The 12,437-nt window shown below is 35.9% G+C and overlaps 15 non-coding genes across 15 annotated transcripts; all 15 read left to right on the top strand.

Moving 5' to 3' along the window:
• Positions 1-97: 97 nt before the first annotated feature.
• TRNAV-UAC (transfer RNA valine (anticodon UAC)) lies at positions 98-170 on the top strand. Its single transcript has one exon. It is a non-coding gene; the product is annotated as a tRNA-Val (tRNA).
• A 674-nt stretch (positions 171-844) lies between these two features.
• Positions 845-917, top strand: TRNAV-UAC (transfer RNA valine (anticodon UAC)). Its single transcript has one exon. It is a non-coding gene; the product is annotated as a tRNA-Val (tRNA).
• A 1,038-nt stretch (positions 918-1,955) lies between these two features.
• TRNAV-UAC (transfer RNA valine (anticodon UAC)) lies at positions 1,956-2,028 on the top strand. The gene has a single exon. It is a non-coding gene; the product is annotated as a tRNA-Val (tRNA).
• A 291-nt stretch (positions 2,029-2,319) lies between these two features.
• Positions 2,320-2,392, top strand: TRNAV-UAC (transfer RNA valine (anticodon UAC)). The gene has a single exon. It is a non-coding gene; the product is annotated as a tRNA-Val (tRNA).
• A 674-nt stretch (positions 2,393-3,066) lies between these two features.
• Positions 3,067-3,139, top strand: TRNAV-UAC (transfer RNA valine (anticodon UAC)). Its single transcript has one exon. It is a non-coding gene; the product is annotated as a tRNA-Val (tRNA).
• Positions 3,140-4,177: 1,038 nt separating this feature from the next.
• TRNAV-UAC (transfer RNA valine (anticodon UAC)) lies at positions 4,178-4,250 on the top strand. Its single transcript has one exon. It is a non-coding gene; the product is annotated as a tRNA-Val (tRNA).
• Positions 4,251-5,288: 1,038 nt separating this feature from the next.
• On the top strand, positions 5,289-5,361 carry TRNAV-UAC (transfer RNA valine (anticodon UAC)). The gene has a single exon. It is a non-coding gene; the product is annotated as a tRNA-Val (tRNA).
• A 1,402-nt stretch (positions 5,362-6,763) lies between these two features.
• Positions 6,764-6,836, top strand: TRNAV-UAC (transfer RNA valine (anticodon UAC)). The gene has a single exon. It is a non-coding gene; the product is annotated as a tRNA-Val (tRNA).
• A 674-nt stretch (positions 6,837-7,510) lies between these two features.
• TRNAV-UAC (transfer RNA valine (anticodon UAC)) lies at positions 7,511-7,583 on the top strand. Its single transcript has one exon. It is a non-coding gene; the product is annotated as a tRNA-Val (tRNA).
• Positions 7,584-8,621: 1,038 nt separating this feature from the next.
• On the top strand, positions 8,622-8,694 carry TRNAV-UAC (transfer RNA valine (anticodon UAC)). Its single transcript has one exon. It is a non-coding gene; the product is annotated as a tRNA-Val (tRNA).
• Positions 8,695-8,985: 291 nt separating this feature from the next.
• Positions 8,986-9,058, top strand: TRNAV-UAC (transfer RNA valine (anticodon UAC)). The gene has a single exon. It is a non-coding gene; the product is annotated as a tRNA-Val (tRNA).
• A 674-nt stretch (positions 9,059-9,732) lies between these two features.
• On the top strand, positions 9,733-9,805 carry TRNAV-UAC (transfer RNA valine (anticodon UAC)). The gene has a single exon. It is a non-coding gene; the product is annotated as a tRNA-Val (tRNA).
• A 1,038-nt stretch (positions 9,806-10,843) lies between these two features.
• TRNAV-UAC (transfer RNA valine (anticodon UAC)) lies at positions 10,844-10,916 on the top strand. The gene has a single exon. It is a non-coding gene; the product is annotated as a tRNA-Val (tRNA).
• A 1,038-nt stretch (positions 10,917-11,954) lies between these two features.
• On the top strand, positions 11,955-12,027 carry TRNAV-UAC (transfer RNA valine (anticodon UAC)). Its single transcript has one exon. It is a non-coding gene; the product is annotated as a tRNA-Val (tRNA).
• A 291-nt stretch (positions 12,028-12,318) lies between these two features.
• TRNAV-UAC (transfer RNA valine (anticodon UAC)) lies at positions 12,319-12,391 on the top strand. Its single transcript has one exon. It is a non-coding gene; the product is annotated as a tRNA-Val (tRNA).
• The last annotated feature ends 46 nt before the right edge of the window (positions 12,392-12,437 follow it).

Raw genomic sequence — 12,437 nt, forward strand, 5'->3', positions numbered from 1 at the left:
TGAACAGGTTTCTTTAGAAGAAAATTATATTGTGTTTTGAAAGATCAGTGGACAACCGTTTTCTGCAGCTGTCATCCAATCCAACTGATCTGTGGTGGGTTTCATAGTGTAGTGGTCATCACGTCTGCTTTACACGCAGAAGGTCCTGGGTTCAATCCCCAGTGAAACCATAGTTTAATTTTTAACTTTTGGTTATCCTTATGAAATATTTTATGTAAGAATTCTCATGTTCAGTAGACACCCATTTAAAGCAAAGACAAATGAAATCACATATTTCAATCTAGAATTCATATGGTGGTGGTCATTTAGTCTGATTTACAAGTGAAATGTTCAAGTTTTCATCGCCACTAAAAACCATGGTCATATCCTTCTGAACAGGATTCTCTAGAAGAAAGTTGCATTGTCTTTTCGGAAGATCATAAAACACCTGTGTACAACAACGGTCAATTAAAACACTGCTTAAGTGTTGTGTTTCAAAGTGTAGTGGTCATCACACCTGCTTTTCATTCAGTATGTCCTGAGATCTATCCTAAGTCAAATGAAAGCCAGAGTCATTAACCCTTGGTTATCCTCAATAAATTTTCTTTCGAAGCATTCTAATGTTCTGTAGATACCCATTTGAAGGAAAAAGAAATGAAATGACACATTTCAAACAATAATTTATTTGGAAGTGGTCATTACATCTGCTTTGCAAGTGGAAGCTCTTCACTTTGATCCCCACCAAAACTATGGGGTTATCCTTTTGAACATGCGTCTGTTGAAGAAAATTACAATGTATGATTTTGGAATGATCAGGAGACACCCATGTACTGCAACGGTCAATGAAAAACATAGGGACAAGTTGGGTTTCATAGTGTAGTGGTCATCACATCTGCTTTACACGCAGAAGGTCCTGGGTTCAATCCCCAGTGAAACCAAGGGCTTAATCTTTAACCATTGGTTATTTTTGAAAAACAATTATATGTAAGCATACTCAAATTCCATGGCCACCCATTTAAACGAAAGACAATTGAAATGACATATTACAATCTGTAATTCATATGGTAGCAGTCAATTTGTCTGATTTACAGTTAGATTGTCCTACTTTTTATCACTTATGAGCACATCTTTTTGAACAGGTTTCTTTAGAAGAAAATTATATTGTGTTTTGAAAGATCAGTGGACAACCGTTTTCTGCAGCTGTCATCCAAACCAACTGACCTGTGGTGGGTTTCATAGTGTAGTGGTCATCACGTCTGCTTTACACACAGAAGGTCCTGGGTTCAATCCCCAGTGAAACCATAGTTTAATTTTTAACTTTTGGTTATCCTTATGAAATATTTTATGTAAGAATTCTCATGTTCAGTAGACACCCATTTAAAGCAAAGACAAATGAAATCACATATTTCAATCTAGAATTCATATGGTGGTGGTCATTTAGTCTGATTTACAAGTGAAATGTTCAAGTTTTCATCCCCACTAAAAACCATGGTCATATCCTTCTGAACAGGATTCTCTAGAAGAAAGTTGCATTGTCTTTTCGGAAGATCATAAAACACCTGTGTACAACAACGGTCAATTAAAACACTGCTTAAGTGTTGTGTTTCAAAGTGTAGTGGTCATCACACCTGCTTTTCATTCAGTATGTCCTGAGATCTATCCTAAGTCAAATGAAAGCCAGAGTCATTAACCCTTGGTTATCCTCAATAAATTTTCTTTCGAAGCATTCTAATGTTCTGTAGATACCCATTTGAAGGAAAAAGAAATGAAATGACACATTTCAAACAATAATTTATTTGGAAGTGGTCATTACATCTGCTTTGCAAGTGGAAGCTCTTCACTTTGATCCCCACCAAAACTATGGGATTATCCTTTTGAACATGCGTTTGTTGAAGAAAATTACAATGTATGATTTTGGAATGATCAGGAGACACCCATGTACTGCAACGGTCAATGAAAAACATAGGGACAAGTTGGGTTTCATAGTGTAGTGGTCATCACATCTGCTTTACACGCAGAAGGTCCTGGGTTCAATCCCCAGTGAAACCAAGTGCTTAAGCTTTAACCATTGGTTATTTTTAAAAAACAATTGTATGTAAGCATACTCAAATTCCATGGCCACCCATTTAAACGAAAGACAATTGAAATGACATATTACAATCTATAATTCATATGGTAGTAGTCAATTTGTCTGATTTACAGTTAGATTGTCCTACTTTTTATCACTTATGAGCACATCTTTTTGAACAGGTTTCTTTAGAAGAAAATTATATTGTGTTTTGAAAGATCAGTGGACAACCGTTTTCTGCAGCTGTCATCCAATCCAACTGATCTGTGGTGGGTTTCATAGTGTAGTGGTCATCACGTCTGCTTTACACGCAGAAGGTCCTGGGTTCAATCCCCAGTGAAACCATAGTTTAATTTTTAACTTTTGGTTATCCTTATGAAATATTTTATGTAAGAATTCTCATGTTCAGTAGACACCCATTTAAAGCAAAGACAAATGAAATCACATATTTCAATCTAGAATTCATATGGTGGTGGTCATTTAGTCTGATTTACAAGTGAAATGTTCAAGTTTTCATCCCCACTAAAAACCATGGTCATATCCTTCTGAACAGGATTCTCTAGAAGAAAGTTGCATTGTCTTTTCGGAAGATCATAAAACACCTGTGTACAACAACGGTCAATTAAAACACTGCTTAAGTGTTGTGTTTCAAAGTGTAGTGGTCATCACACCTGCTTTTCATTCAGTATGTCCTGAGATCTATCCTAAGTCAAATGAAAGCCAGAGTCATTAACCCTTGGTTATCCTCAATAAATTTTCTTTCGAAGCATTCTAATGTTCTGTAGATACCCATTTGAAGGAAAAAGAAATGAAATGACACATTTCAAACAATAATTTATTTGGAAGTGGTCATTACATCTGCTTTGCAAGTGGAAGCTCTTCACTTTGATCCCCACCAAAACTATGGGATTATCCTTTTGAACATGCGTTTGTTGAAGAAAATTACAATGTATGATTTTGGAATGATCAGGAGACACCCATGTACTGCAACGGTCAATGAAAAACATAGGGACAAGTTGGGTTTCATAGTGTAGTGGTCATCACATCTGCTTTACACGCAGAAGGTCCTGGGTTCAATCCCCAGTGAAACCAAGGGCTTAAGCTTTAACCATTGGTTATTTTTAAAAAACAATTGTATGTAAGCATACTCAAATTCCATGGCCACCCATTTAAACGAAAGACAATTGAAATGACATATTACAATCTGTAATTCATATGGTAGCAGTCAATTTGTCTGATTTACAGTTAGATTGTCCTACTTTTTATCACTTATGAGCACATCTTTTTGAACAGGTTTCTTTAGAAGAAAATGATATTGTGTTTTGAAAGATCAGTGGACAACCATTTTCTGCAGCTGTCATCCAAACCAACTGACCTGTGGTGGGTTTCATAGTGTAGTGGTCATCACGTCTGCTTTACACACAGAAGGTCCTGGGTTCAATCCCCAGTGAAACCATAGTTTAATTTTTAACTTTTGGTTATCCTTATGAAATATTTTATGTAAGAATTCTCATGTTCAGTAGACACCCATTTAAAGCAAAGACAAATGAAATCACATATTTCAATCTAGAATTCATATGGTGGTGGTCATTTAGTCTGATATACAAGTGAAATGTTCAAGTTTTCATCCCCACTAAAAACCATGGTCATATCCTTCTGAACAGGATTCTCTAGAAGAAAGTTGCATTGTCTTTTCGGAAGATCATAAAACACCTGTGTACAACAACGGTCAATTAAAACACTGCTTAAGTGTTGTGTTTCAAAGTGTAGTGGTCATCACACCTGCTTTTCATTCAGTATGTCCTGAGATCTATCCTAAGTCAAATGAAAGCCAGAGTCATTAACCCTTGGTTATCCTCAATAAATTTTCTTTCGAAGCATTCTAATGTTCTGTAGATACCCATTTGAAGGAAAAAGAAATGAAATGACACATTTCAAACAATAATTTATTTGGAAGTGGTCATTACATCTGCTTTGCAAGTGGAAGCTCTTCACTTTGATCCCCACCAAAACTATGGGATTATCCTTTTGAACATGCGTTTGTTGAAGAAAATTACAATGTATGATTTTGGAATGATCAGGAGACACCCATGTACTGCAACGGTCAATGAAAAACATAGGGACAAGTTGGGTTTCATAGTGTAGTGGTCATCACATCTGCTTTACACGCAGAAGGTCCTGGGTTCAATCCCCAGTGAAACCAAGGGCTTAAGCTTTAACCATTGGTTATTTTTAAAAAACAATTGTATGTAAGCATACTCAAATTCCATGGCCACCCATTTAAACGAAAGACAATTGAAATGACATATTACAATCTATAATTCATATGGTAGTAGTCAATTTGTCTGATTTACAGTTAGATTGTCCTACTTTTTATCACTTATGAGCACATCTTTTTGAACAGGTTTCTTTAGAAGAAAATTATATTGTGTTTTGAAAGATCAGTGGACAACCGTTTTCTGCAGCTGTCATCCAATCCAACTGATCTGTGGTGGGTTTCATAGTGTAGTGGTCATCTCGTCTGCTTTACACGCAGAAGGTCCTGGGTTCAATCCCCAGTGAAACCATAGTTTAATTTTTAACTTTTGGTTATCCTTATGAAATATTTTATGTAAGAATTCTCATGTTCAGTAGACACCCATTTAAAGCAAAGACAAATTAAATCACATATTTCAATCTAGAATTCATATGGTGGTGGTCATTTAGTCTGATTTACAAGTGAAATGTTCAAGTTTTCATCCCCACTAAAAACCATGGTCATATCCTTCTGAACAGGATTCTCTAGAAGAAAGTTGCATTGTCTTTTCGGAAGATCATAAAACACCTGTGTACAACAACGGTCAATTAAAACACTGCTTAAGTGTTGTGTTTCAAAGTGTAGTGGTCATCACACCTGCTTTTCATTCAGTATGTCCTGAGATCTATCCTAAGTCAAATGAAAGCCAGAGTCATTAACCCTTGGTTATCCTCAATAAATTTTCTTTCGAAGCATTCTAATGTTCTGTAGATACCCATTTGAAGGAAAAAGAAATTAAATGACACATTTCAAACAATAATTTATTTGGAAGTGGTCATTACATCTGCTTTGCAAGTGGAAGCTCTTCACTTTGATCCCCACCAAAACTATGGGGTTATCCTTTTGAACATGCGTCTGTTGAAGAAAATTACAATGTATGATTTTGGAATGATCAGGAGACACCCATGTACTGCAACGGTCAATGAAAAACATAGGGACAAGTTGGGTTTCATAGTGTAGTGGTCATCACATCTGCTTTACACGCAGAAGGTCCTGGGTTCAATCCCCAGTGAAACCAAGGGCTTAATCTTTAACCATTGGTTATTTTTGAAAAACAATTATATGTAAGCATACTCAAATTCCATGGCCACCCATTTAAACGAAAGACAATTGAAATGACATATTACAATCTGTAATTCATATGGTAGCAGTCAATTTGTCTGATTTACAGTTAGATTGTCCTACTTTTTATCACTTATGAGCACATCTTTTTGAACAGGTTTCTTTAGAAGAAAATTATATTGTGTTTTGAAAGATCAGTGGACAACCGTTTTCTGCAGCTGTCATCCAAACCAACTGACCTGTGGTGGGTTTCATAGTGTAGTGGTCATCACGTCTGCTTTACACACAGAAGGTCCTGGGTTCAATCCCCAGTGAAACCATAGTTTAATTTTTAACTTTTGGTTATCCTTATGAAATATTTTATGTAAGAATTCTCATGTTCAGTAGACACCCATTTAAAGCAAAGACAAATGAAATCACATATTTCAATCTAGAATTCATATGGTGGTGGTCATTTAGTCTGATTTACAAGTGAAATGTTCAAGTTTTCATCCCCACTAAAAACCATGGTCATATCCTTCTGAACAGGATTCTCTAGAAGAAAGTTGCATTGTCTTTTCGGAAGATCATAAAACACCTGTGTACAACAACGGTCAATTAAAACACTGCTTAAGTGTTGTGTTTCAAAGTGTAGTGGTCATCACACCTGCTTTTCATTCAGTATGTCCTGAGATCTATCCTAAGTCAAATGAAAGCCAGAGTCATTAACCCTTGGTTATCCTCAATAAATTTTCTTTCGAAGCATTCTAATGTTCTGTAGATACCCATTTGAAGGAAAAAGAAATGAAATGACACATTTCAAACAATAATTTATTTGGAAGTGGTCATTACATCTGCTTTGCAAGTGGAAGCTCTTCACTTTGATCCCCACCAAAACTATGGGATTATCCTTTTGAACATGCGTTTGTTGAAGAAAATTACAATGTATGATTTTGGAATGATCAGGAGACACCCATGTACTGCAACGGTCAATGAAAAACATAAGGACAAGTTGGGTTTCATAGTGTAGTGGTCATCACATCTGCTTTACACGCAGAAGGTCCTGGGTTCAATCCCCAATGAAACCAAGGGCTTAAGCTTTAACCATTGGTTATTTTTAAAAAACAATTGTATGTAAGCATACTCAAATTCCATGGCCACCCATTTAAACGAAAGACAATTGAAATGACATATTACAATCTATAATTCATATGGTAGTAGTCAATTTGTCTGATTTACAGTTAGATTGTCCTACTTTTTATCACTTATGAGCACATCTTTTTGAACAGGTTTCTTTAGAAGAAAATTATATTGTGTTTTGAAAGATCAGTGGACAACCGTTTTCTGCAGCTGTCATCCAATCCAACTGATCTGTGGTGGGTTTCATAGTGTAGTGGTCATCACGTCTGCTTTACACGCAGAAGGTCCTGGGTTCAATCCCCAGTGAAACCATAGTTTAATTTTTAACTTTTGGTTATCCTTATGAAATATTTTATGTAAGAATTCTCATGTTCAGTAGACACCCATTTAAAGCAAAGACAAATGAAATCACATATTTCAATCTAGAATTCATATGGTGGTGGTCATTTAGTCTGATTTACAAGTGAAATGTTCAAGTTTTCATCCCCACTAAAAACCATGGTCATATCCTTCTGAACAGGATTCTCTAGAAGAAAGTTGCATTGTCTTTTCGGAAGATCATAAAACACCTGTGTACAACAACGGTCAATTAAAACACTGCTTAAGTGTTGTGTTTCAAAGTGTAGTGGTCATCACACCTGCTTTTCATTCAGTATGTCCTGAGATCTATCCTAAGTCAAATGAAAGCCAGAGTCATTAACCCTTGGTTATCCTCAATAAATTTTCTTTCGAAGCATTCTAATGTTCTGTAGATACCCATTTGAAGGAAAAAGAAATGAAATGACACATTTCAAACAATAATTTATTTGGAAGTGGTCATTACATCTGCTTTGCAAGTGGAAGCTCTTCACTTTGATCCCCACCAAAACTATGGGATTATCCTTTTGAACATGCGTTTGTTGAAGAAAATTACAATGTATGATTTTGGAATGATCAGGAGACACCCATGTACTGCAACGGTCAATGAAAATCATAGGGACAAGTTGGGTTTCATAGTGTAGTGGTCATCACATCTGCTTTACACGCAGAAGGTCCTGGGTTCAATCCCCAGTGAAACCAAGGGCTTAAGCTTTAACCATTGGTTATTTTTAAAAAACAATTGTATGTAAGCATACTCAAATTCCATGGCCACCCATTTAAACGAAAGACAATTGAAATGACATATTACAATCTGTAATTCATATGGTAGCAGTCAATTTGTCTGATTTACAGTTAGATTGTCCTACTTTTTATCACTTATGAGCACATCTTTTTGAACAGGTTTCTTTAGAAGAAAATGATATTGTGTTTTGAAAGATCAGTGGACAACCATTTTCTGCAGCTGTCATCCAAACCAACTGACCTGTGGTGGGTTTCATAGTGTAGTGGTCATCACGTCTGCTTTACACACAGAAGGTCCTGGGTTCAATCCCCAGTGAAACCATAGTTTAATTTTTAACTTTTGGTTATCCTTATGAAATATTTTATGTAAGAATTCTCATGTTCAGTAGACACCCATTTAAAGCAAAGACAAATGAAATCACATATTTCAATCTAGAATTCATATGGTGGTGGTCATTTAGTCTGATATACAAGTGAAATGTTCAAGTTTTCATCCCCACTAAAAACCATGGTCATATCCTTCTGAACAGGATTCTCTAGAAGAAAGTTGCATTGTCTTTTCGGAAGATCATAAAACACCTGTGTACAACAACGGTCAATTAAAACACTGCTTAAGTGTTGTGTTTCAAAGTGTAGTGGTCATCACACCTGCTTTTCATTCAGTATGTCCTGAGATCTATCCTAAGTCAAATGAAAGCCAGAGTCATTAACCCTTGGTTATCCTCAATAAATTTTCTTTCGAAGCATTCTAATGTTCTGTAGATACCCATTTGAAGGAAAAAGAAATGAAATGACACATTTCAAACAATAATTTATTTGGAAGTGGTCATTACATCTGCTTTGCAAGTGGAAGCTCTTCACTTTGATCCCCACCAAAACTATGGGATTATCCTTTTGAACATGCGTTTGTTGAAGAAAATTACAATGTATGATTTTGGAATGATCAGGAGACACCCATGTACTGCAACGGTCAATGAAAAACATAGGGACAAGTTGGGTTTCATAGTGTAGTGGTCATCACATCTGCTTTACACGCAGAAGGTCCTGGGTTCAATCCCCAGTGAAACCAAGGGCTTAAGCTTTAACCATTGGTTATTTTTAAAAAACAATTGTATGTAAGCATACTCAAATTCCATGGCCACCCATTTAAACGAAAGACAATTGAAATGACATATTACAATCTATAATTCATATGGTAGTAGTCAATTTGTCTGATTTACAGTTAGATTGTCCTACTTTTTATCACTTATGAGCACATCTTTTTGAACAGGTTTCTTTAGAAGAAAATTATATTGTGTTTTGAAAGATCAGTGGACAACCGTTTTCTGCAGCTGTCATCCAATCCAACTGATCTGTGGTGGGTTTCATAGTGTAGTGGTCATCACGTCTGCTTTACACGCAGAAGGTCCTGGGTTCAATCCCCAGTGAAACCATAGTTTAATTTTTAACTTTTGGTTATCCTTATGAAATATTTTATGTAAGAATTCTCATGTTCAGTAGACACCCATTTAAAGCAAAGACAAATGAAATCACATATTTCAATCTAGAATTCATATGGTGGTGGTCATTTAGTCTGATTTACAAGTGAAATGTTCAAGTTTTCATCCCCACTAAAAACCATGGTCATATCCTTCTGAACAGGATTCTCTAGAAGAAAGTTGCATTGTCTTTTCGGAAGATCATAAAACACCTGTGTACAACAACGGTCAATTAAAACACTGCTTAAGTGTTGTGTTTCAAAGTGTAGTGGTCATCACACCTGCTTTTCATTCAGTATGTCCTGAGATCTATCCTAAGTCAAATGAAAGCCAGAGTCATTAACCCTTGGTTATCCTCAATAAATTTTCTTTCGAAGCATTCTAATGTTCTGTAGATACCCATTTGAAGGAAAAAGAAATGAAATGACACATTTCAAACAATAATTTATTTGGAAGTGGTCATTACATCTGCTTTGCAAGTGGAAGCTCTTCACTTTGATCCCCACCAAAACTATGGGGTTATCCTTTTGAACATGCGTCTGTTGAAGAAAATTACAATGTATGATTTTGGAATGATCAGGAGACACCCATGTACTGCAACGGTCAATGAAAAACATAGGGACAAGTTGGGTTTCATAGTGTAGTGGTCATCACATCTGCTTTACACGCAGAAGGTCCTGGGTTCAATCCCCAGTGAAACCAAGGGCTTAATCTTTAACCATTGGTTATTTTTGAAAAACAATTATATGTAAGCATACTCAAATTCCATGGCCACCCATTTAAACGAAAGACAATTGAAATGACATATTACAATCTGTAATTCATATGGTAGCAGTCAATTTGTCTGATTTACAGTTAGATTGTCCTACTTTTTATCACTTATGAGCACATCTTTTTGAACAGGTTTCTTTAGAAGAAAATTATATTGTGTTTTGAAAGATCAGTGGACAACCGTTTTCTGCAGCTGTCATCCAAACCAACTGACCTGTGGTGGGTTTCATAGTGTAGTGGTCATCACGTCTGCTTTACACACAGAAGGTCCTGGGTTCAATCCCCAGTGAAACCATAGTTTAATTTTTAACTTTTGGTTATCCTTATGAAATATTTTATGTAAGAATTCTCATGTTCAGTAGACACCCATTTAAAGCAAAGACAAATGAAATCACATATTTCAATCTAGAATTCATATGGTGGTGGTCATTTAGTCTGATTTACAAGTGAAATGTTCAAGTTTTCATCCCCACTAAAAACCATGGTCATATCCTTCTGAACAGGATTCTCTAGAAGAAAGTTGCATTGTCTTTTCGGAAGATCATAAAACACCTGTGTACAACAACGGTCAATTAAAACACTGCTTAAGTGTTGTGTTTCAAAGTGTAGTGGTCATCACACCTGCTTTTCATTCAGTATGTCCTGAGATCTATCCTAAGTCAAATGAAAGCCAGAGTCATTAACCCTTGGTTATCCTCAATAAATTTTCTTTCGAAGCATTCTAATGTTCTGTAGATACCCATTTGAAGGAAAAAGAAATGAAATGACACATTTCAAACAATAATTTATTTGGAAGTGGTCATTACATCTGCTTTGCAAGTGGAAGCTCTTCACTTTGATCCCCACCAAAACTATGGGATTATCCTTTTGAACATGCGTTTGTTGAAGAAAATTACAATGTATGATTTTGGAATGATCAGGAGACACCCATGTACTGCAACGGTCAATGAAAATCATAGGGACAAGTTGGGTTTCATAGTGTAGTGGTCATCACATCTGCTTTACACGCAGAAGGTCCTGGGTTCAATCCCCAGTGAAACCAAGGGCTTAAGCTTTAACCATTGGTTATTTTTAAAAAACAATTGTATGTAAGCATACTCAAATTCCATGGCCACCCATTTAAACGAAAGACAATTGAAATGACATATTACAATCTGTAATTCATATGGTAGCAGTCAATTTGTCTGATTTACAGTTAGATTGTCCTACTTTTTATCACTTATGAGCACATCTTTTTGAACAGGTTTCTTTAGAAGAAAATGATATTGTGTTTTGAAAGATCAGTGGACAACCATTTTCTGCAGCTGTCATCCAAACCAACTGACCTGTGGTGGGTTTCATAGTGTAGTGGTCATCACGTCTGCTTTACACACAGAAGGTCCTGGGTTCAATCCCCAGTGAAACCATAGTTTAATTTTTAACTTTTGGTTATCCTTATGAAATATTTTATGTAAGAATTCTCATGTTCAGTAGACACCCATTTAAAGCAAAGACAAATGAAATCACATATTTCAATCTAGAATTCATATGGTGGTGGTCATTTAGTCTGATATACAAGTGAAATGTTCAAGTTTTCATCCCCACTAAAAACCATGGTCATATCCTTCTGAACAGGATTCTCTAGAAGAAAGTTGCATTGTCTTTTCGGAAGATCATAAAACACCTGTGTACAACAACGGTCAATTAAAACACTGCTTAAGTGTTGTGTTTCAAAGTGTAGTGGTCATCACACCTGCTTTTCATTCAGTATGTCCTGAGATCTATCCTAAGTCAAATGAAAGCCAGAGTCATTAACCCTTGGTTATCCTCAATAAATTTTCTTTCGAAGCATTCTAATGTTCTGTAGATACCCATTTGAAGGAAAAAGAAATGAAATGACACATTTCAAACAATAATTTATTTGGAAGTGGTCATTACATCTGCTTTGCAAGTGGAAGCTCTTCACTTTGATCCCCACCAAAACTATGGGATTATCCTTTTGAACATGCGTTTGTTGAAGAAAATTACAATGTATGATTTTGGAATGATCAGGAGACACCCATGTACTGCAACGGTCAATGAAAAACATAGGGACAAGTTGGGTTTCATAGTGTAGTGGTCATCACATCTGCTTTACACGCAGAAGGTCCTGGGTTCAATCCCCAGTGAAACCAAGGGCTTAAGCTTTAACCATTGGTTATTTTTAAAAAACAATTGTATGTAAGCATACTCAAATTCCATGGCCACCCATTTAAACGAAAGACAATTGAAATGACATATTACAATCTATAATTCATATGGTAGTAGTCAATTTGTCTGATTTACAGTTAGATTGTCCTACTTTTTATCACTTATGAGCACATCTTTTTGAACAGGTTTCTTTAGAAGAAAATTATATTGTGTTTTGAAAGATCAGTGGACAACCGTTTTCTGCAGCTGTCATCCAATCCAACTGATCTGTGGTGGGTTTCATAGTGTAGTGGTCATCACGTCTGCTTTACACGCAGAAGGTCCTGGGTTCAATCCCCAGTGAAACCATAGTTTAATTTTTAACTTTTGGTTATCCTTATGAAATATTTTATGT

The sequence above is a fragment of the Engystomops pustulosus genome, chromosome 7 (genome assembly GCF_040894005.1).
Source record: "Engystomops pustulosus chromosome 7, aEngPut4.maternal, whole genome shotgun sequence".
In the NCBI taxonomy this organism is placed as follows: domain Eukaryota; kingdom Metazoa; phylum Chordata; class Amphibia; order Anura; family Leptodactylidae; genus Engystomops; species Engystomops pustulosus.